A 23549-nucleotide genomic window follows, 5' to 3' on the forward strand; every position below is an offset into this window, starting at 1 on the left:
ATCTTATTCTTATTATCAAGCCTTAAAAATGTGGCCTTCAGCATCTATCATCATCAAACTTCATAGTGGCAAAAAATGCATCCCCGTACTCACAAGAAAGGACCAAAGTGCTGAATAGTGTAGTTTGAACACAAATTATATATAAGTAAACTCAGGAAGCAGAAAGATCACAGCTGGCAGCATATTAGCTAGGCAACCATGCACTTCTCAAAGATGCTCAGATATGAATCACATATTTTAAAGCCAGTTAAATCACTTTTGAAGAAATACAGCCATAAAATTACTGCCAATCACTTGAAGGAGGTACATGTTGTTTAGTAATTATACAGTATTTTAAAAAAGGGGTTTTATTTCATTACTCTTTTTTCTTGTTTCATCCTGGAGGGATGATGGCAACAATTGTACATGGAAAATTATTATCCTAATGTGGTAGGCTCTGTGGATTTCTGTGCTGGTAAAAGTAAGAATAAATTGGCCTTCTTAGCAAACCTAAACATCAGTGAAGGCACTCATTGATAAAGGTAAATATTGGTACTTTTAATATCACACCAGTTTAATAACAGGAAATGTTTTTTTCCTATATCTTTTAGGTTTTGAGAGAAGCCTGTGAAGGACCATGAGATTATTTCTAACAATATCATTGTCATGGGATCATTTCACTGCATGTGTTGAGGGACAGAGAAGTTCTTCAAGGTGAGTGCCACACAGAGGTGAATATTCTCAAGGTCTCAAAAGGGTCCTGATCAAGGAAATTTTCAGTTTTCTCCCAGTTTTTTTCCCCCCAACTCTAGAGGGCTCATCGTCTCTGTAATATTATCTCATTTCTCTGACTTCTGAAAGTGCCTTTTAGTTGTAGCACTTCACTGACAGTGAGTGGCAGTTGTTCATTAACCATTATCTCTTCTAATTTTCTGTGAACTAATTGTAAGGAGCATAAGAAAAGCTATTAGAATAGTAGAGCACTTGAGGGATAAGAGAAGAAAAAGCTGGTCAAGATTACATTGGGTCATGGCAATTTACAGCAATATTTCTTTCAAGAGATGTGGAGGTCTAAAAGTCAATTGTTAAAAAGAAGACAGAAACAGACCTGCTAATATCAATTCAAAAATCAATAGAAATGTCCAGTTTGATACGAACTTCTCTAGCAATTTCTAGGGAGAATACTTACCTTATGACATGACAAGCATCTTTATTGCATAGGTTAAATGAGCCAGTAAAAGGAAAAATATTGCTAGAGTATTGGAACATAGTGGTACAACTGAAGAACAGACATACGTAGGCAGAAAGTTAAGATAGGGTTTTTTGTTGGTTTTTTTTTTCCTTTTTTTGCTATCAGAGGTGGTGCTTGCAGTCCAAAGCTGATGTTTGAAGAAGGGAATGTGCTTGGTGATTAAAAGGCATCACGTATCTGGCTAATGTTTACCAGAATTTTGAAAGAAATAGAAATAATATTATTAAAACTATTGCAGGTTATTTTGCTCATGTGTGCATTTACTTGACTAACCACAGCAGGAGATTCCTTATAACTTTAGCTGATTATGATACAAATCATCAGGTTTGTTTACATATCACTCATCATTAAAATTAGTTTTTGATAGCAATGAATGAGGGTGGTGAAAAATTGTAAATCAAAATACCTACTCGAGCAATGTCCTGTTGTGTCAATGTGATTCCAATAACTCATGATAAAAAGGTAGAATAATGTGAATGACAGTTGTGGGAATAAAATTGTTCATCTTTTCCTGTCTTTCAGAATTTTAGACTAATAGGTAGATGTAGCATGAAAAGACATTAAGATAGCAAAAAAGGAAAAAAAACCAAACCACCAACAAAAAACCCTATCAGAGGTGGTGCTTGCACTCCAAAGATGATGTTTGAAGAAAGGAATGTGCTTGGTGATTAAAAGGCATCATGTATCTGGCTAATGTTTACCAGAATTTTGAAGTTAAGATAGGGTTTTTTGTTGGTTTTTTTTTTCCTTTTTTTGCTATCAGAGGTGGTGCTTGCAGTCCAAAGCTGATGTTTGAAGAAGGGAATGTGCTTGGTGATTAAAAGGCATCACGTATCTGGCTAATGTTTACCAGAATTTTGAAAGAAATAGAAATAATATTATTAAAACTATTGCAGGTTATTTTGCTCATGTGTGCATTTACTTGACTAACCACAGCAGGAGATTCCTTATAACTTTAGCTGATTATGATACAAATCATCAGGTTTGTTTACATATCACTCATCATTAAAATTAGTTTTTGATAGCAATGAATGAGGGTGGTGAAAAATTGTAAATCAAAATACCTACTCGAGCAATGTCCTGTTGTGTCAATGTGATTCCAATAACTCATGATAAAAAGGTAGAATAATGTGAATGACAGTTGTGGGAATAAAATTGTTCATCTTTTCCTGTCTTTCAGAATTTTAGACTAATAGGTAGATGTAGCATGAAAAGACAGACAATGATGGAAAAAATAGCTACATTGGTCGCATGTAGCAAACAAGTCAGATATAGGCATCTTTATAAATCAAATCTACAGCTAGAGCACAGATGGATTAACAGGTGGTGAAACAACAGATGACATATACAAAGCTGATGGTGAAGAAATATGACCAGGTTGAATAGTTTGGACAAGCTTTAATTCAACACAGCACCCTTTGGAAAATTGATGGCTTTTGAAATAACTTAGGAATGTTTCTGTCCTTCCATGGTGCCTGTTGGCCCCTGGAACTACGAACTAATCCAGCCCCTTTGTTAGGACAATAATCAAGAAAGCTGAGCAGTTGCTGGTGATCACTTGCATCAATTTGAAATGGTTGTGGCTGGAATCAGCTCGAGTTGTTCTGACTGCACCATGTAGTATTTCCACAGCTCTTCCTGAGTAGTTAAAATGTTAAAATAATGTAAGGCAAAGGATTCATTGTCATGCAAAGGTTTCCACTACTTAGATGGGGGATAGCGGGGAGGGTATTGCTGAATTCCTTATGGATGAGACCAAAAATAAATGTTAGCCTTGGAATAGATTAAAGGCAAGTAAACAGAGCAGCAGAAATATCAGTCATAATAATGAAGGTGGAAGTAGATGGCTTTTCCAGACTGGTAACCTTCATCAAACAAATGCTGGATGAGATCATTGGAACACAGACTGGAAGAATTATGGAATGAAAAATAAGTCGAGTAAATCAACAAGCATGTCAGGTGATACTCCGCAGTGAAGATGGAGGTTTCTTTTTTAATTTACTGAAAAGGCACATTCTATTCTCAGAGGGATGAAGTTATAAGGACTCATTGCCAAGAAATGCTACTGGATATACACCTCCACCCCCTCACCCAGAAGACTGTTGACGTGTTTGAGGGACAGAGATATTTATGAAGAAACTTTTTGTACATGGTATGCAGGGTATGTACGTGTGCACAGTTCAATTTAGGGCTAAAATAAGTGCCAAATCTGCAACATCAATAAAATCAGAAATGCATGCAATGGAATAAATGAGACTGAGTGTTAGGTCTGTACCTTTTTATTCTTTTAGCTGGTCAGAGTTCTCTTCTGCCTCTTTCTTTAGCAAGCTGCTTGCCTCCTTGCCAGGCTGTTAAAAGGAAGGATTGATTCGCTGCTTTAACCTCTGCAGTTCTGGGTAGCACATTCAGGCTGGGTGAGCAGTACGTGAACGTTTTTTGAAAATAATAATTTTCCATCCCTGGTGATACCAAGTAATAGTAAGGAGAAAGAAGGGCTGTGATTTATATCTCATCATGATGCCTTTGGAAAAGGGGGAGATCCACTCAAACCTCTATGTGTTTCTCCTGGGACCAGCTCCCATCAGCTCAGGATTGTGCCACAAGGTGTATTTTGACCAAGAGACAATAAACCAGTCGTGTCGGCCGGCAGGTACCTTTAATCCCAGTAATGACAGTAGCATGGGCACACCACACATGCTTTCAATCTTTCTAGACTTGTGTATCTATATCTACCTCACATGCCTTATTATTGCAAATTGGGCACTTTTTGAATCCCATCCTGACTTCCACACAATTTAAATTTTCTATTTACATATCACTAATTTATTTAAAACTATTGCTCATCTGCTACCTAAACTCGTAGGTATCTAAGTCTTCCAAAATGTGTGTAACCATCTGTCACAGTCTAAGAATTACCATTCTAGTTATCACCAGTAAAGGGATGGAGTCAGTTGGTAGGAGATTTATGCATAGCACCAGTCACCTGTTCACCCAGGAGAATTTTGAATAACTAGTGAGTCAAAGGCTGGGTTAATCATATGCATAGAGGGCTGAGAGGAGGACACTGGAATCATGTGGATACTTCCAAAGGGTGGGTATGAATGAACCTATGTGAGACAGAGCAAGGATGGGCTTTTAATTCATGATGGTAAAATGGGGTTGGTTTGGAGCAGAGTGTGGGGGCGAGGGAGATAGATGGACATTTATTCCAAATAATGGATTATGCTAAAACTAGATTTACCTAGTCTTTACTTTTGTACATGAGCACAGGCACAAAGCAAGATTTCCATGGTGAGTGTGGCCGTGGTGATTACAGGGTAAAGCTCCCACCTTGGAAAAGGAAAAAAATCTGCTTTCCATCCCTATTCCAATAAGTTTACAAAGACTTCGTGGCAGTTAAATTTATGCAAGTTGAATAACTTTAAGAGAAACACCATGAAGTCATCCCTGACGGTTAACTGGTGGCCTAGTCCAGGGAGGACATTCGGAGGCAGGAGTTCAACCCCCCCTCAGGAAAAGCACAGAGCTCAACCTCAGTCTGCCACTTCCCAGCTCAGTGATGCAATTAATGTCCTTCTAGGTGGGAAAGACACAAGGGGCTGTGTTTTGCATGAAATCCAGCCCGTGATATTGATTATTTTGGGTCCTTCAGGCATCACAGCTGGGGATTACCTGCTCTGGCACACGTAACTCCAGGGCTTGGTGACATCTGAGCTGAGATTTGCAGGACATAAATTTAAGTATTTGCATCAAAAATCACAGTTACAGAGACGGAAATACTCTAGTGGGTCTAGCCCTTAGCAATTAATATAAAAAGTTACCTTTTGGGTGATGCAAGTAGCATCTGATGAAAAACAATCCAAGAGAAACTGCTGATGGGAAGTCTGACTAGGTTAATACAGTTACTATCTAAGTCATGCTGCAAGATATAGAAGAATATTTTCCACAATCCATTCATTGTTAATGAACATCCAGGCTAGAAAATTAAAATAAACCCATTTTATCACTCAGATTTAATGATTTCCTGCTGGGCCTTTTTAATGTTCAGAATTGGCCACGTTTGAAATACTTATCTCAGCAGCAAATTTGCCGCCAGTCTTTCATTTCTTCTTCAATGGAGGTTAATCTGAAATTTTCACCTTTTCCTTTTAGATGTTTATATTTAAAGATGACCACTGCCAGCATGAACAACTTTTGCCTCTGCTTGAGCTTGGAGTTCATAACGCCGTCTGAGCACGGTAAGCCCTGGAGTACCCAAACAAGGTGAACATCCAGCTCCAGAAATTTCAAACCCAGGTGAAGTGAACTTGCTGATTAACTCTGTGAATGAAATGAGGAGTTTAGCAGAGTGCTAGGATGACAGCAAATGAAAATCTGGCCTAAAATATAGTAAAACCTGCAGGAAATACAAGGTACCTGCTGAGAACCCAGCTTTCTCTTTATAGCTATAATGTTTAATCTTTTTGATTCTTGCCTGGTTCTTCTGGGGCAGAGGGAACACGGGCACAGATTTCACAGCGCTGCTGAAATGCTGGTATCAATCTAGATTTGTATGCTGTGTGACTTGGCAATAAGGACAGTTAACGTTCCAATAGCACTTCCCCTTCAAGGATACTGAAGAGCATCGGAAGCATTAAGCTCTGAGGTTGGTAATTTACTAATGAGAAAACTGATTCAAAGAGAAATTAGGACCTTAATCTCTCCTCCATTGAAGCCAATGGAAATCATTTTGTGATTTCCTTGGGCAGACCGTGTGAGGCTTGTAAAAGGTCACACGAGAAATCACAGAAAAATTAGACCAAAAGTCCAATAACTTTTTGCTTGTTCAGTGGAAGAATAACTGTCCCCATCCTGTGCTTGAATCCTTTATATCTGAAGCCCTTTTCCTTAATGCAGTTTAGGGATATTCCAATAAATTTAGATTGGTTAAGATTACATTTCCATATCACCACCAGCTGGGTGCTGCAGAGGAGATGTGGATCAGCTGATAGTTTTGGAACACTGTTTTTTTATTCAGGCCTGATGTCATGGGTCTCCTCCCTGAGCTGGAGCCTTCACTGGCAGTAGAGGCTGAAGCTCCAAACAGATTCTGGAAGCAAAGATCTCTTGGGCAAGTTTCCTACAGAAGAAGGACAAGCCAGTCCCACCGAGCTGAAGAACCAAATCCTTTACATCCTAATTGCAATCTCATGCTTATTTTAAGCACTTTAGTACAACTGGAAGCCACACCTCATGTCATAGAAATGAAATACTCAGTTTCTTTGAAGTAGTTAAATTTCAACAAAAAGCTGTTCTGTATTTCTGAGGCTTTTCATTGAACTAAAGCATCCAGTTTTCAGTGACATGATGACATTGAAGAAGTCGCAATTAAATTCTTCAAACTTGTTATTTTAGAGGTAGTATTCTCCAAGGACCTGATCCAAAGCACTCTGTACTCAGTAGGAAACTTTCTGCCTCAGGGCTCCCTTGCTGTTTTGCAAGATCCTCTCTCTCTCTAGCAGTATTTCAAGCAGTTTATTACAAAATCCTGTAATGCAATATGCATTGCTTGTGTGGCTAGAAACTTTTATATCAACAGTCCAGATAAATGCTGGTTCTGCTATCATAATACACTTCAACAGAGGTAAGAAATATAGTGCTGTATTTACAAATTTGATCCATTCAGGGCCTAGGGCTGTAGTAACTTAGATATAAGAGCGTTTATGCACAGAAGCACTGGAGCATACACACAATTATTTATCAAGATGGTCAATGTATAGTGCTAGTATTATGCATTAGCACCTCCTTGATATAACAGGAATAAACATTTCATGAAAGAACACAAAGGACACTGGAAAGGTATATCACAGGCACAGGTTTATAATGAACCCACGGAATATTTATGTTGCACATTCCACATAAAATATGTGCCAGCCAGCCAAGTAAAGCCCTCCCAAAACTAGGTAAGCAGGATGCTTTTATAATGGTGATATAACTGAAAGAGCATTCCCAGACTTTTATGAACCTTATGTTTTCTATTGGTGTTCCTTCAATTTACGTATCACTTAAAGGTCGTGCCACAGCCCGACTGAAAAGAAATAGATGTATTTTCATGATATGTGGAACAGCCTTAAGTATTTTCACTAATCTGGGTTTAGCAAACTGCAGTGTGCAGTGAGTGGCAAATGTATTTTTCTACTGTGTCATATAAAGGATTATTTCAGATGTTTGAAATAACGCATATAGTTAAAGGTTATGGTAGAATAACGTTAAAGGAATTCATTGTTTCTGGGTCTGATGGTAATATGAATGATAAAAAGATGATGACTATTATAGCCTTGAAGCATTACAGTCATTTTGCTACGATAATAGTCCTCAGATTTGGTTATAGCCTTAATATGTTACCTGAAAGTTAAAATCAGATTCTCAGGTCTGTTGGCACCTAATGATTACTTATTGTCTAGAATGTAATTTCTGAAAGAAAATGAGAGTTGATCTTGAGGATAAATCCTGATTTATCTTTTTCCTTTTTTTTTTCTTTTCTTTAAGAAGAGCTAAACATGGAGTTTGTATTTCACAAAAGGAATTGATTTAAGATCATCATTTCTAGCTTGAAATACGCCAAGATAAACATCTTTCCTGCTCTATCCTTTTATCCCTCTTTGTAGCAAATTATTGTGGACCAGGGGCAGGTAACGTTTCTGGTGTTAGAAGCAATGCACCAAAGCTGCCCAGTGACTGAGAGCTTCAAACCAGACCCGACAGGACTTGAGAACCCCAACAGATTGTTTTGGTTTTACTTTTGAGATGCTTCAAACAGACACATACAAAAGAGAAGTCACAGGAACCTGTCCTGGCTGTTGGCCTTGTCTGGGGGTTACAGCGTTGCCTTTCTGAAGGACACAGGATCTGAGATGACTTTTCTCCAGGGGACCCTCAACCTTCCCCTTCCCTACAGAAGAACGTGGTGGGGGAAAGGAGTCAGAGTCACAATTTTGACTCCTTCCCCGCCACACCAGGCAGTTGTCCCAGCTCTGTTTCAAATTATTGTCATAATATTGGCACTTGAGAATCACAAAAACTTGTTTAATCCATCATTTTTAGGACTCTCAAATGAAGGAATGTCTGTGGTCACAGCTACCGATACAAACTGTAAGATTGCAATCTGAACCATAACAAGGTCACATAATAAAGCACCTATCAGAAGAAAGAATAATAATTTTCATTATTTATAATCAGAATATAATAAAGTTTAGTAGTAGGAAGTAGAAGGGCTGTGAAAGTCAAAGTATTTCTTTTGCATTTCTCATTCTCCCTCTGCAGAGAAACACGCACCAAAAAAAAAAAAAAAAAAAAAAAGAAAAAGGAGAAGAATAATGTTCCCACAAATAGAAGACAAATAAAAAAAAAAAAAAAAAAAACCCACCAAAAAAAAAAAAAAAGAAAAAAAGGAAAAGGATGAGAATAATGTTCCAGCTAAATCCGAGCTGGTTCCAGAGAAGCTGAAAAAGAAGTGAAATGGTGTCACAATTATGACAATGCAGAATAGAAATTCAATATTTGTTCTGTAGTTTGTGCTCTGCTTTACTTTAGGGGACTAGGAAATGTTTGATTCAAAAGGGAGCAGTGTTCACAGGGTGCATTATTCATTCCAAATTTCACTTTTGTAACTTGGGATAGTCAAATACATTTCTTACCCCAGAACCTGTCTGATGTCTCTGTATTTCTGGAGCTTCACACAGGTGATTGGAAATCAAACATTCAGAGGAGATACTGCAGTTAAGTATTAAAGCTGACAGCTTTTATATGGCTAGTACAATAATTGATTTCATGTTATGCTAACCTACTCTGCAGGTTAAAGCAGCGAGGATGGGTCCATTTCACATAGCAGGCACTGAATTATTATTTTTAAGGTTTTAAAAGCACTGAGGCAATTTACATTTCTATGTTCCTTTTTAAACATTTATATAGATGAATACAGTGAATACTTGCACCAGCCAGGGGACAAATTCAACCCTGAAATTTCCTCTGAGAAAGAAGAAGAAAAAAAAAAAAAGTAAAAATATTAGCAAGATATTAAAAAAAAGTTAACTTCTTGAAGGGAGCAGCTTCTTGAAAATACGTTTATTTTCTCTCTCTCTGTTCTGGGCCACTTCCTGCCTGCTTGTGGCTTCTTGTTGGAGTGGGGACTCGGGGAGTGCTTGGCAGTGCCAACAGTCTGAGCAATTTCTGGCATTTCAGAGTTTAAAGGCAACCAAACGAACACTCTTTTAAGCAATATGGTACCAAAAATACATTAGCATAATGTCACTGCAGACAAATTTTGGGTTCACCAGCTCTCTTCTTGATCAGAATGGTTTCAGAGAACCGATGCTTCTCCAGTGTTCTCAGCAGAAGGGGTTTTTCCTAGGTAATACTCAGACTGGAGTGAGCAGTTTTTTGTAATGGCCCAAAATGGAAATTAATCTGTATTCCAAAACACTTTTGTTTTTAAAGGACATAGATTAATCTAAGGAAATAAAGGTGGGATTCACAGAGTATTGTTGGACAAGGTGAAAGTTGCCCAACTTTCCCTCTGCTTCAGATTCATTTTGAGCAGTCAGCAGAGCGATTTAAATGTGGGTCTCTTTGCTGGAAGCTCCCTAAAAACTGAAAATATAAGATGATTTGGGTTGAACTGCCCCCAATCTTCCCAGGTATTACTGTTTCACATAAATACCCCTGGAAAAGAGAGGCTGCTGCTTTGAGCAGCTGCTCTGGGCTCTTGATTCACGTCCTGCTCTCACTCACCAGTCATACGCGGTATGCCAAGCGGAAAACCATTAACTTCAGGATTAATTAATGAGCTAATGTCTTTTTACCCACTGTTACAAGTAATTGCCATGACCCAGGCCTGTTGAAGTAACAGAATTTCTACTTCGGTAAGGATCAAATCAGGCTGTATATGGTCAGAGACCACTTTTTTTTCCCCAAGTAGTTTTCATTGTGTATTTATGGTGAGAAATGAGTGTCGCTTTCTTTTTGCACATTAGGACTGCTGAGCTGAAGAAAATGGGTATAACTTTTCTTTTAATTCTATAATCTTATTATCCTAGCTCCAATAAAAACTGATAATGAAATCTGAGGATATTGAGAACTTGGATATTTTCCATTAAGTTTAACTTGGTATTTTTTTCAAGCAATGTGGTACTTACTATAGTCCAACTCTTTTTAAGACTATCCAGGGAAACATAAACCCTTGCAGCGAGCCATTTTCTGTCAAAATTACATCTGACCTGCATATTTTTGCAATTCTCTGATGCATTATACAGTCAGATCAGGTTGTTCCTTGACCACTTGTTCACCCCTGTCAATTGCATTAGCATTTAACCTGTCAGTTTAAATTACAAAGGTAACAAAGGTTTAGGAAGGTTACAATAGATCCAATCTCACACAGAAGTGCGGAAGAATAATCTTAAATCATCCTTCAATGCGAGTGTTATTTTTTCTCCTGACATACAGATACTCACCTTCCAGAAGCATCACTGTTACTGTGGGCAACTTTTTATGGTGAAAACTACACGAGATCAGCAAAGCATGTGAAAGAAGAGAAGTACTAGCATTAAGCAGAGCATGTATATTATATTTGAACTTAGATTGCACTATCTGTTTCTTCACTCATTTTCTCTTCTATTCTCTCTCCTTTTTTTAGCACTAATTTTCCTCTTCTTCTCTCTCCAGAGGTTCCGTTCCTCATTGTGTCTGATTAGTAAATTAGGTCCTATTCTGTAGTCACATAAGCACATCATCAGGGGTTGGAGTCCTTTAAATCCTTAATCCTTTAAACTTGAAGATAGATACTCTGTCTCCAAGAAGGACAGCCCAGCCTCTCCTCGAACCATCCAACACTTATAACTCTACTGCTGCAGTTCCTATTGTTTGGATAGTGTGTTAATAAAACACCACCATGTATACATAATCCAAGAATGCAGAATTCCCATAAAATGACATCTAGAGTCAATGTAAGGGTAGCCCAGGCTAATTCCTCAATTTCTTTCAACCTCAAATACCAGCACACCAAGACAAAAATCCATTTTCTTTTAGACAAGTGTGTATGCTTGGCAAAATCTAGAAATCTTCATTTTTCCCTGAAGTCTTTCATAGTTCTATAATAATTTTATAACACATGGGGAAATGGCAAGCTCCCACTGGTCCTGTGGGGTTGTTCCAAGGTAGAAGGAAGATCTGCAGAACGCCCTCCCCGGTGCATCCGGAGAGCAGAGCTGGACTCCTCAGCTGGTCCCTAGGGAAGGGGGTCAATACAAGAGCCTGTGAACAACGATGCCAGAATTCCAGCTGCAGGTTGCCTGAATACAAAAATATGACATATTTCCTACCACATCAGCCCACACCACCCTCTCCGTGCCCCTCTCGGCATCAACACAGCCTGTTGAATAACAAAAGCCTTTTGCACAGCTAAAGCAGCACATGATGAGCCAAAAATGCCATTGACTGAAGCATTAGAAAAAAAAAAAGAAACCAAACACAAAAGCAAAATCTGGACTCTCTTAACCTATAAATGCCATGATATTTCCTACATGTTTTCCTCACTTTCTTACTAAAGGTGAAATGAAGGGCTTCTGCCAATAATATTCATATGCACAAAGCTCACATCAAAGTCAGTCTGTCTTTCGCCTGCATGAAACTGCATCATTAAGATGGTAAAGAAGCAGTATTAAAGGTAAAGCCAGATTGTGGCTGGTACTGAGTTCAGGAAACACAGCTGCATGTTTCTTTGAATGTCTGTAGATATTTTTAAAATATTACTTTCAGTGAGTCCAGAATGCACGTTAGAAGAGCCCTACAAATAACGATGGCTGCCTGTATAGTGAGTGATAGATAAATGCTAAAAATAATGATATTGGAAAAATAGTTTAGGCAGATATCCTTGCATGCTTACACAAATACCAACTTTACCACATGCAGCTGTGCGTTGACAAATGTTGTTTAATGAGCCCAAGAGTGGAGGTTGGCTGGCATTTTTCTTGGGTGCCTTCGCTGGTGAAACTGGGACGTGCTGCCTTCAGCTCCCTAAACTGGAGGCCGCTGCTAGCAGAAGAGGGCTGAGGCAGGGTTTGCATGCTAGACCCTTGCTATAATCATCTGGATATGCAGATATATTTAAATAGGTAGATATCCTTGCATGCTTACACAAATACCAACTTTACCACATGCAGCTGTGCGTTGACAAATGTTGTTTAATGAGCCCAAGAGTGGAGGTTGGCTGGCATTTTTCTTGGGTGCCTTCGCTGGTGAAACTGGGACGTGCTGCCTTCAGCTCCCTAAACTGGAGGCAGCTGCTCCTCCCTGCAAGCAGAAGAGGGCTGAGGCAGGGTTTGCATGCTAGACCCTTGCTATAATCATCTGGATATGCAGATATATTTAAATAGGTAACTGATAGAAGGTGGTCATGAGAATCTATTGAGCATCCAGATAGGAACTACCCCTCCAAAACAGCCAATATGAATTCCAGTGAGTGTTTGGAGCCATACAGGTGTCAAAAAGGACAAGCTTTATATTGACAAGACTGAATTGCACCTTATTGATGTAACCCACAATATTACTGCTCTTGAGCATGGAGGGGTGGATGACTCTTGACAATTCCCAATGCGTTCTTCAGTAAAACCCAGCATGCAAATGCAGACTTCTGAGAGGGCTACAATATCTCTGTGCTCAGAAGGCTCTTACGGCCTTTTCCCAGCAACTCATACTCTGTTTTCAATACATAGGGAATAATGTTAAGGAAAGAAACAAAAGGCGAAGTGATTTTCACCCTCAGTGCAACATTCACTACTCTATGAACACGGCTACGGATTTTGCCGTTCCTGGCACAGAGACAGAGCTTGGATTGAGATTTTTGGGCCCATCACATCTTCAGTTTGTAATAAGGCCTGTCTTAATCCCACCTGGTCCTAACCTAACTAGCCAGCTGAGGCTAGTTCTCCAGAGGACACTCCTCCACCCATCTCATTCTTCACAGATGGGGGGAAAGAATCCCCTGTGACTGAGGTGGGGATAGAGCTGGTTCCCTCAAAGGGCACACAGATTTTGGAATAGATTCTATGGTGTAAAATGCTCCAGGAAAAAAGATTTCATTTGACTGTCCTGCTTTATAATTCTGCCCCCCCTGCATGGATACATTTGAGAAATATCCTTTTCATTTTAAGAGGCTTTTCCTTTCTGAAGAGTAGAACATTAAAATCATATGAAGTGAACTGGCTCCAGATATGGTCTTTGTTGCTTCACTGTAATTTCCTTCTTTCCCAAAACAAGCTCTCAAGTGTTCTCAGGAACACAACAGAGGCATAAAGTTCAAGCAGGGAGTCAAAAATATGAACAAATAACAGACATCCAGTCTTTCAGTCAGCACTTGTGTTTGTGTTCCTGCAGCCAGCGTCAAGCAGCCAAAGCTAAAGTTAATTAAACTTTGGTCCTAATCTTTACATTCCAGAGGAAAAGAAAATAAAATCACAACTGACAAAATACCCCACCAAATACAGAAGTATTGAAAAGCCGTGTTATCATATTTTGATTATGCTGATGTTACATCTTTGACCATCAAGAATTGCTGTCCCCTGATCAGGGAGCTCTTCTTAAGAAAGGAGGAAATACTTCTCCTATCCCAGATAATATCCTGGGATATTCCAAAGGAAAATGAGCATTTAAACATAGGCCCTGTGAAAGCTGGTCATCACAAGCTGTTGGATTGTAATACACTTCGTGACTCCCTGGGTGAGCAGAGCACTGGTGAACTACACTCCATTTCCAGCTTCTTTAAATATCTCTGGCAAATGCATGTGGAAACACTCCTGTATCTACATTTGTAATTCCAACTACTGTTTCTAACATTATATATTCATAAACAACATCCTAAATTGTTCAGCTTCTCGCGGCATAAACCCAAATGCAGGCCCCAGTCCTACCACAAATAAGCCCTAACGGCATTTGGTATGTTTTTCCAATGAATATTTATAGTAGTGCAGGTGTCAGAGACTCTCTTCAGTGGAAAAAAAAAAAAAACACCAACCTTATTCAGGGTTTATTGATGTAACTCACAATATTACTGCTCTTGTACAAAACAAGGTCACACTGAAGTCCTGTGTCAGACTTCATTAAAGTGTGTATTGGGAATTACCAACTTGTGATGCTCGCTGACCCCAGCATCTTGCAGTTCATGAACATTGGCCAGGCTTTCTCATGCCACACGTTTGCGACATGTTTGCGCAGTCAGCTGATCAATATTGGTAAGAAAATGAACCAAAAGTTACCTGCCTGCCATTGTCACTGCAATATCGCAAACCTGATGATGTCAACTTGCCCACAGCTTGTGCCTCCACTTGATAGTTTCAAGTTTTTCTTGGTACACAGCAAGAATTAGAAAACAAAGCATTCTTGCTTCACCCAGGAAAATAATCCCATTTGGCGGTTATCTTTTAGCAGAAACCATCATGGATCAGAGAGCTGGTCTTTGAAACTTCCAGCAAAGCTGAGAAATTACCACAAAAATAAGTTTTTATCTCAACTACATCCCCTCCCTTTCCCCAGAAAGCTTTAGAAAGAAACAAAAGAGAAAAAAAGTTCTCCGTTTCCTCTATTTCCTATTCAAGATGTATTCTCAAGATAAATGAAATTAGGTCGTGTATTCGATATGGCACACATGCACTATTTATGGCCTGCAATCAAGCTGCAAGCTGTGGAGTTCAGTGCCACTGTCTATCACAAAGTCAAACTCTGAGGCTAAATAACTTAATATCCTTAAATTTTGTATCCACCATATATTCATGCTTTGGAGAGCAAACGCCTCCGCTGAAGGCTCCAATGTAATTTGTTTGGAGCACTGACCTTCCTTTGAAGTATTACTTGGGATCTGTCACTGCTATATTCATGATAGTAGATGAGATTTACCAGTCCTTGTTGCCGGTGTTATCAAATTGCTTAACTTAAAATATTTAAATGGAAAATGGCTTTGCATTTTTACCGACATAGGGAGTAATTCAGATACAGGGGCTTTGCCGTACAGCAGAGGGAAATACTTATGAAGCTGGTGATTCACTGAGATTTCTTCTACAGTCTTGGAGTTTTAGAATTCCAGCCAAATACTACACTGAATTCCTGATTAACAACAAAGAGAGAAAGAGAGATCATTTCCACTTACCACCTGGAGAGCTGTAGGGCTGAGGAACTCCTCTGGACCAAAACCCCATCCTTGTTTTCTCCACATATTTCACATCACACTTTGTTACACTCATGGCATTCATTTTTCAGGAGGTTGGTTGGTTTTTTTTTTTCCCCCATCCGTACATTTGATAACTGCAGAACTGCCAAGGAGATAAAGAAAACAAAGAAAATGATGCGATAATCACAGTGAGACTACCCAAATCCCGTAAATAAATGGGTATTTCCCATGCTTGCTTCTTAATCCTAAAATTAATGTATTGTAATTATTTTCCTAATACTGTCAGAAATCTGATGTTCCTGTAGGCTTCAGATGCCCTCCTTATACTGAAATTCAGTGGCAGCTGGTCACCTGTTTTCTGTAGATGCTTCTGAAGAGTCCGACTGTAAAATTAGATAAAAATTTAAATATTTTAAAAGTGACGTGGGATGTCTCAGTTGACGGGTGCCTGTCACCCACCAAGTCATCCAAAATGTTTTCTTCCCTTATGCTCCCAAAAAAAAACTGTGGGCAAGGAAGATTTTGTTTAAAAAACACAGACACAAATGAATTTGGTCAATAGGTTTCATAACATTCAGAAAACCACAACTCGTGTACCACAGATACATTGCTTGGTGTATATGTAACAAAGAAGTTTCAAACTGACATATGTTTGTGTGGCTTTAACTAATTAGCTGAGTTTTATAGCTATTAAATTAACCAATACAAACCAGTGTGTGAACCTCCTTAATTCAATTCTAATCTGGTTTTATTTGCTTTGGGAAATGTACAAGTAGAAACTCAATCAAGAAAAAATACCCCTGTTACTGTCTCCAGCTGACAGCTCTTCACAAAGTTAAGTAGTTGGGGAGAGGGATTCAAATAAATAAAACCTCCGTATTTAGACAAAAGCACCGTCCTTTCTATTAACATCTCTCAGAGAAATAATACTGTGGATAGAGAACTGATCAATAGTCCCCACAAAGCAGACAACTAGTTAAGTGCACTAATTAAATGCAAAGAATTAAAAACATTAGAGTCTCAATAGCAAAGCAGATGTTTTGTAGCCACCACCCTGATGAGGTGGGATATTTCTGTGTGCTCTCTCAGGCCTCCGATACCGACTGAAATTCCTGGGAGGGTCGTGCCCCACACAAATTAGAGGCCACACCAACTTTTCCTCTGTCTGGGTATTTGCAAAGCACAAAGTCCACTTTCAAGCATCCTTTCCCTTCACCCTCAGGAGCCGTAGCTCCAATCAACAGCTTCTGGCACACGGTCCCTATGGTCAAGGTGACAGTTGTTCTCATTTCCATAATGATCTTGTGGTCCTGAAGATCTGCTCCACTGTGTTTTAAATATAAAGAAGGTGGTGGGCAGAGATGACAGAAGTGTGTGTGGGTTTGGGTGTTTCCTCCTTGTTCACCGTTCAGAGAATCCCATTCATTAGAGGCAATTGCCCGGAATAACAACCGCCTCGCCCGTGTTTATTAGAGATACCACAGCAGTGTCTTGCCACAGTCACTCTAATATTTCTTTATTGCCTCATGTCAAGTTCTGTTTGTGTATTGTCGATCTACAGACTGCTCTGGAAACGTGAGGAACGGTCTTTGCACTCTCCAAGTGTGACATTCTGATGCATGTGCAAGGCGTGTGCTTGGCATGAAGCTTGGGAGCTGGGTTTTGGCACTGGATGGAGGAGCTAAGAGGCTACCTGCATTGCCTATATTGCTAAATGTCAGGCTGCATGAGTCCCAGCTGAGCAGTGGGATTTTAAAATGGGCTGTCAAGAGGATGCTCATGTGACAAAGACACCAGGGAGGGTCTCCTTGGGCTGCAGCAGCAGTTCCACATCTCAGAAAGGGTCATGTGTCCAGCCCCAGAAAACCAAAAGGCCATGATGCTGAATATGACCCGGAGCATCCCCAAAACATGCTGACGCTGCATTTTCTTTTTTAGAAAAAGTATTTACAAAAAATAAGTAAGCATCAGAACTACCATACCATGTGCTAAAAATATCCGTTATTTGTATGAGAAGGAAAATGTTTACATTATCAGCTACAAAGAGATTACAGGAAACTCTTGGATTTCTTTACAGTGTACAAAGCTTAGAAATAATATTTTGCTGAGCTAAATGTCTTTTACATCTGCTTTTAAAAATAGTAGCTACTTTATAGTTTGTCTATGACCTTTCCATCTGTTGGGCCAAGGATATCGGCTGACCATGGAGTTCAAAGTAAAGTAATTCCCCACAGACACTGAGTTTTATTTTTTCTAAAAGACCAGCTTAGACAGCTCTTAGGCAGTACTAAGAATTACTACAATTCTTAGTTTTTGCTAAAGAAAAGTGTATAATCATATCTTTTCTCTAAACTGTAAGTCTCTTTCCATCCACCCGTCTCCTTCCTACAGCTAATACTCAATCTAACCTAAATGCAGTCGCTGTGTTGGCAATACAGACTTCAGAATAATTATAGCCACAAAAGCCTTAGGTGATTTTCCTGTGGAGTACGGTGGCAATGTACAAGTAAAAAGAGTAGCTCAGATTACTCAGTCTATTATTAACATTATGGATTTACTGAGGAATTTAATGGCACTGTCACAACGCGATGCTGACATATATGTCACAATAACGCTGTCGTACCTGGTGCACTAATGCAACTTCTGGAAATGTTTAATCTCTGCTCCACAAAATCAGGATACTCCTGTTGCAGTAACTTCTGTGTTCCCCTCCTCTCTCTTCCTTTTCTCCTTCTCCTTGCCATTGAGGACAGTTAAGGTGTGTGAAGTTTGTATCTACAGCTATAAAACCATCTGTTACTTCTGAACCCTGTTTTTCTCCCCAGATGTCTCAGCCCAATAGCCAATGGCAGAGGCCAGCACGGGGCAGATCCCCCGTTGGGATGCCCACGGACCTGGGTGTCCACCCCTTGCAGAAGGGGACAAGGTTAGAGTCACTGGGGCAAAACCTTCCATGATAAGAACCTATTCACATTGTTTATCAATAAACATCCAGCTGCAGATTTTTAAAAGGTGTTTAGACACCTCTAGGCTCTATTTAAGTTTTAAAGGTAGATAAACACCTATTTGGATATGCAGAATGTCCCCCTTAAAAATATTCCCCTTAGTCTGGCAGATCCAGGGCTCTTCAGTACTTGATGGCATTGATTCCTGTATAGGGAGCTGATGCTTTACTCTCTTGTGAAAAGTAAAATACAAAGAAACTAAGGAAAAAAAAAATATAGGAAAACTTGTGAGAAGCAGCAGAGGAGGTAAGGCAATAACTTCTGCGAAGGTGAAACTGCTCTGCTGAATGTGGTTCTCTCAGGCAGAACTGAAGTAGATGAAACACATGTTGGCAACTTAATGCTTAGCTTCTCTTTCTTCCCTTTTCTTCATAATAAAATGAAGGAAAGTATTTCCTCTCCCATCTCAGATCTATCCATCAGACAGCAGATGAGTAAAGCTGTATCGAAAAAAGAATAATGTTTCCAAAGCAATACAAATTCTTGAAGAAGTACCTATATATTTGCTTGATAAATTATTTCTTCATTTCTGTATTCATACAAAGCACATGTATTTTCATGCACCATTGAACAGAGAAATACTGTGAATTTCCATAGAAAGCTGCCATTAGGTTATTTTTCTTTTACAGAAGTTATTTGCCATGGCTTTTCAAAGCATAGTAGAAAGCCTGGCTATCCTTCCTGCACCCCATTGAGTGCAAGTGCAAATTAATTTTTTAAAATGTTATTGATTGAAGATAAGTTTCAGATTTTACTTAAAATAAACTTAATAAAGTGTTTCCTTAAAATAAAGTGTTTTCTCTGAACCGGACTGTGTTTTCACACTGACTTGACAGGATCCTGATATTCCAGTATTGCAAATGTCAAGCAAAGTCATTATTAGAAATGGATCAACACCCGTTTATCACAAAAATATGACGTTCAGGAGGATGGAGGCAAAGAGAAGCTGCTCAGGAAGATCCCAGAGCAGGACCAGGGATGGGCTGGGACACGCTGACGAGGAGCTGGAAGATGAGCAGGAGCCCAAGCTTGACTCCCTGGCACAGGGTGATGGAAACCAGCTGCTCCCAGAAAAGACACCAACCAGAAGACACCGAAAAGGAGGAAAACAGGCTGCTAATGCCTTCTACAATGAGATGCTGATTTTTTTCACCCAATTTCCCAAGGTTTCTATAGGCAGGGGTCGGGAGGGTATCAGCAGTGTGGCAGCACAGCAAGGAAGTTGCCCCGCTGAGCCTGGGTCGTGTTTCTGTCTCCCACAAGTTTTCAGCAGTTCACAGAGAAGTTGCGTACGAGACAGGGTGTAAATCTGTGATCTCACATTCCCACCCACCAGCACCCCCCCCAACCCCCCTCTTTTTTTTGTCAGGTCGGGCAAATTAATTGGTTTCAACTTTTTTTAAGTAGAAGTTCATTAAAATTTTGAAAAAATGCCATCACAAGAAAAGCACAATCTTCGGTTAACAGTGTCAACCTGCTATTGCACTGGCTTCTTTTTCTTCTTAATTGGGTAAGTTGAATCAAATTCTGCTGAGCAAACAGATTTGATTTTGGCAAATCAGCATTTTTTTTTCCAGTGAGAAAAAAAAATTGTCAAGAAATTCCCAACCATCTCAAATAATTTCCCAAATGTGGCCGTAGCTTAATAAAGTCGTAGCCTATTTAAAACTACATTCTTGTATCTTTTGGGTCTTCCTGAAGTATCAAGGGACAATCAGTCACCACTTGTACTCAATAAACTAGGAGATGATACTACAGGAATCGATGCAGCTCTGCAGAGATTTGAAAGATATGCATATATTGGAGAAAGCAGTAAATAAAAATAAAGCCTCACTGGAATTTAATTTAAGTATCCAATGGGTGAGTTTGTACTTATGTGCATATATAAACAACTAAGCCAAAGGAAATGTGTAAACTTAGCAAGTATTGACTAATATACAAAAAATAAAGCCAATGTCATCAAGTTATACTCTGCTATTCTCATTCTGCATTAATTTACATAAAGGTCCTGACTGATTGGGTGCAGTTAATTCTGGCTCTCCACTCCATTGAGGAAAAATCAATTTGGGGATATTACAGACTAAACCAACATTTTTCCTGCTATATTAGTAGTGTTTGCTGCACACACCAAGCTTGGTTGCTCACACGGGTAAGTTTGTGTTTCCAAAGGTAACAGGGATGTCACTGGCACCATCAGTGTGCAAAAAGTATTAGGAATAATACTGTCTGAATATTGAGCTTATACCATTTCCCGTAACATTTCTAAAGACTTCTTGGACAACTCCAAATTAACACTTCTTCAGTCTTCTAAAATTATCAAGCATTATGAAAATAGACAAGGTCATTGTTTTATCTGCAATAAAGTCAAAGGAATTGCCAGAGATACAGGAAGAGTATTACACATATAATTACCACAGTGGTAATTTATTCAATAAAGCTCCCATTTAATTACAGGAGCCTATTACACTGAGTGATGTGCGAAGTGTGATTTATACCTCAGATGTAAATATTCAGAAAGAGGCGTCCCATAAGGAAAGCAGCTCCTCGCTGGTCTCCAGTGGAGTTCAGGTCGCAGTGATGATACGAGAGGAGGGGACATCAGGGGGTGACACTGCCACTGGCTGGTCTGCACGCCCCGAGATTTACAGCCAGAAAAGAAGGTGGGTGATGAAGTGTGATCAGAAATGACACTAAAAACCTCCATGAGCTGTCCCAGGGCTTGCAACTGGGAGTCTTACCTTCCTCATACCAGTACCTTATGAGTCAGCACTCAAGGGCAGTGATCGTTTTGGAAACACCTCTGTCACCTGCTGGAAGCACGACTGATGTCTCCTTGCTCTTCAGGACCATGGCCTTCAGCCACCAGTTGCAGACACGAGGCGGTGGTGAGCTGGAACATATGATCTGTGTTACTCAGCCACCAGACACGAGCTGGTGGTGAGCTGGAACATATGATCTGTGTTATATCCTGTTTTTACACAACACTCTCCAACAAATGCTGCCAAAGTTGAAACGGTGGAAGTTTGTCAGTAAACCTGCCCTCTCTCTGCATCCATCAAGTGACTGCACCAGAAATAAAGTGTGAATCCATAGCGGTTTGCACTAAACTTAGAAATAGAGAGAATGAAATAATGAAGTGTGAATCCATAGAGGTTTGCACTAAACTTAGAAATAGAGAGAATCCTTTTTTTTCCATAATGTGGAAAAACAAATATTCCTCATACTTGCAAGTAAGTTGTTTCTTATTTTTATGATATTCTGCACCTGCAGGTGCTCACAGCTGCCTGCCCGCACTCACTGCTCTTCTTCCTCTGCCCTCGGGTTATCCAAAAGCCAGCAGAGACACTGCACAAAGTTTTTAAACCCCAGAGCTTTTAAATGGGAAGGTATTTAGAGCTGTGCTAAGTCACTGCCTCTGCATGAACTGTACTTGTGCTGTTTTAATACCAAAAGCATAGCAAATCACTCTATTACTTAGGTCTTTTCCTCCACAGATCTCAGAGCTTTCACAAAATAACGGCAGAATGAAGCAGTTTATATTTGAACACAACACATCTTTCAACATCCACTTCTCAGAAAATGCTCACTTATTTCATCACAAATTTAAACAACAACAAAACCCTCAAACCCAGTCAAACCCAGCTGCGTCAAGCCTGACAGACGTTGATGACACTCATAAAAGGCAGAGCTTTCTAAAGAGACATCTTTCTCGTGGAAAGTGTTAGCCAATTGATAATACAGGTAATATTCAGCACTCTACATCTATGCTGATATATAAAACTGCTGTCAAAGCTGCTGTCTTTATTGACACCATCATGAATACTTTGTTCCCAAGGTAAAGACATTATCGTCAGAAAGAGCTGAAAACATCACAGAAGATATTTCTCAGTTTAACTATGTAAAAGTCTCTTGCTAGAAACTCTTAACATCCGAAAAAGACTGAAGGAATCCCATTCACAATAGCACATCTCACTTAAAATCATCAAAGAGCATTTTAACTGGAAAAAAACACTAAGTGACTGGTTTCACTCCAGCCATGGGCTAACCCAGCTCCGAGTGCCACCACATCGTCTCACGCCCCATGCAGAGACCTGGCTGGGGGTCCCATAGAGAAATAAATCGAATTGCCTAAAACCCACCACTGTTACACCATGAAAACCTTACTGACCTTCAGATGGGCACTGCTTAGGGACATCTGTGGAGGAGCAAAGCATTGCTGTCCCCATCGCTGCATTCTCCTTCACCATACACTGAAAGTAATACCGTAAATAAAAAGGAATAAACCATTGCCTCCCTCAGCACTGGCCTTATTTACCCTTGCTGTAATTTGACCATTAAAAAAAAATCACTGAAAAACAAATCTACAAAAGATTTCAGCAATTTTCCACCAATTTTTCAAAACCCACAGAAGCTTCCTCAGGAGCAAGCTCATGTCTCGGTCCCGTTGCATCCTCAGCCCTCCCTAATGACCCCCTGCCCTGCTCGGGGGTCTGAGGCGAGCACACACCCACACCATTTCACCCCTTCCCTGTCCCCGTGACATTTTATCCCACTCAGCTCTTACCTCTAATCTAATTTGACTGAGATGGAGAAACCTCACGCTCTCTAGAGATTGATTCTCCGTAAGCGCAGCACATAAATGAATATTTTACAAGTCATATAAATGCAGCCCTTTCTATTTTTCTTTCCCACTTCTGCTGGATGAAGGTAGACGCTGGTACCAGTTTACGGCGTTAAGTTCCCATCTCAGGGGCAGGCAGAGATTCCCCGTGTTCCAGCCCAGCCCCTCACCAACCTCCCCCTTCCAGGTCTCCCTTCAAAGCACCAAAACCAACATAAGATGCTGTTTAGTATGTAACTTCTGACATCATTTTAACTCCCGCTCTGCTGCAACAGTTGATTATTAAAAATATGTAATAGCTGGTTTCTTCTAGAAAACGTCCTCTGGTCTGCAGTGACCTCTTGCTTGGTAAAAAACAATCTGCACCAGAATGACTGATGCATGAAACCTTCTTTAGTAAGAAAACACACTCTACATACGGTTACCTTCTTTAGCATCTAGTGGTCAATAGCTCATAGGATGTACCTTAAATGTGGCTATAAGGAATTAACACTTGAC

At 39.7% G+C, this 23549-nt stretch overlaps 1 long non-coding RNA gene across 1 annotated transcript; it reads left to right on the top strand.

The window, feature by feature from the left end:
* The first annotated feature begins 614 nt into the window (after nt 1–614).
* LOC106890726 lies at nt 615–6459 on the top strand. The gene is made up of 3 exons (XR_001412565.1): nt 615–693; nt 5384–5527; nt 6249–6459. It is a non-coding gene; the product is annotated as an uncharacterized LOC106890726 (long non-coding RNA).
* Nucleotides 6460–23549: the final 17090 nt, after the last annotated feature.

Source organism: Calidris pugnax, unplaced genomic scaffold, assembly GCF_001431845.1.
Source record: "Calidris pugnax isolate Ruff unplaced genomic scaffold, ASM143184v1 scaffold81, whole genome shotgun sequence".
NCBI classification, from domain to species: Eukaryota; Metazoa; Chordata; class Aves; order Charadriiformes; family Scolopacidae; genus Calidris; species Calidris pugnax.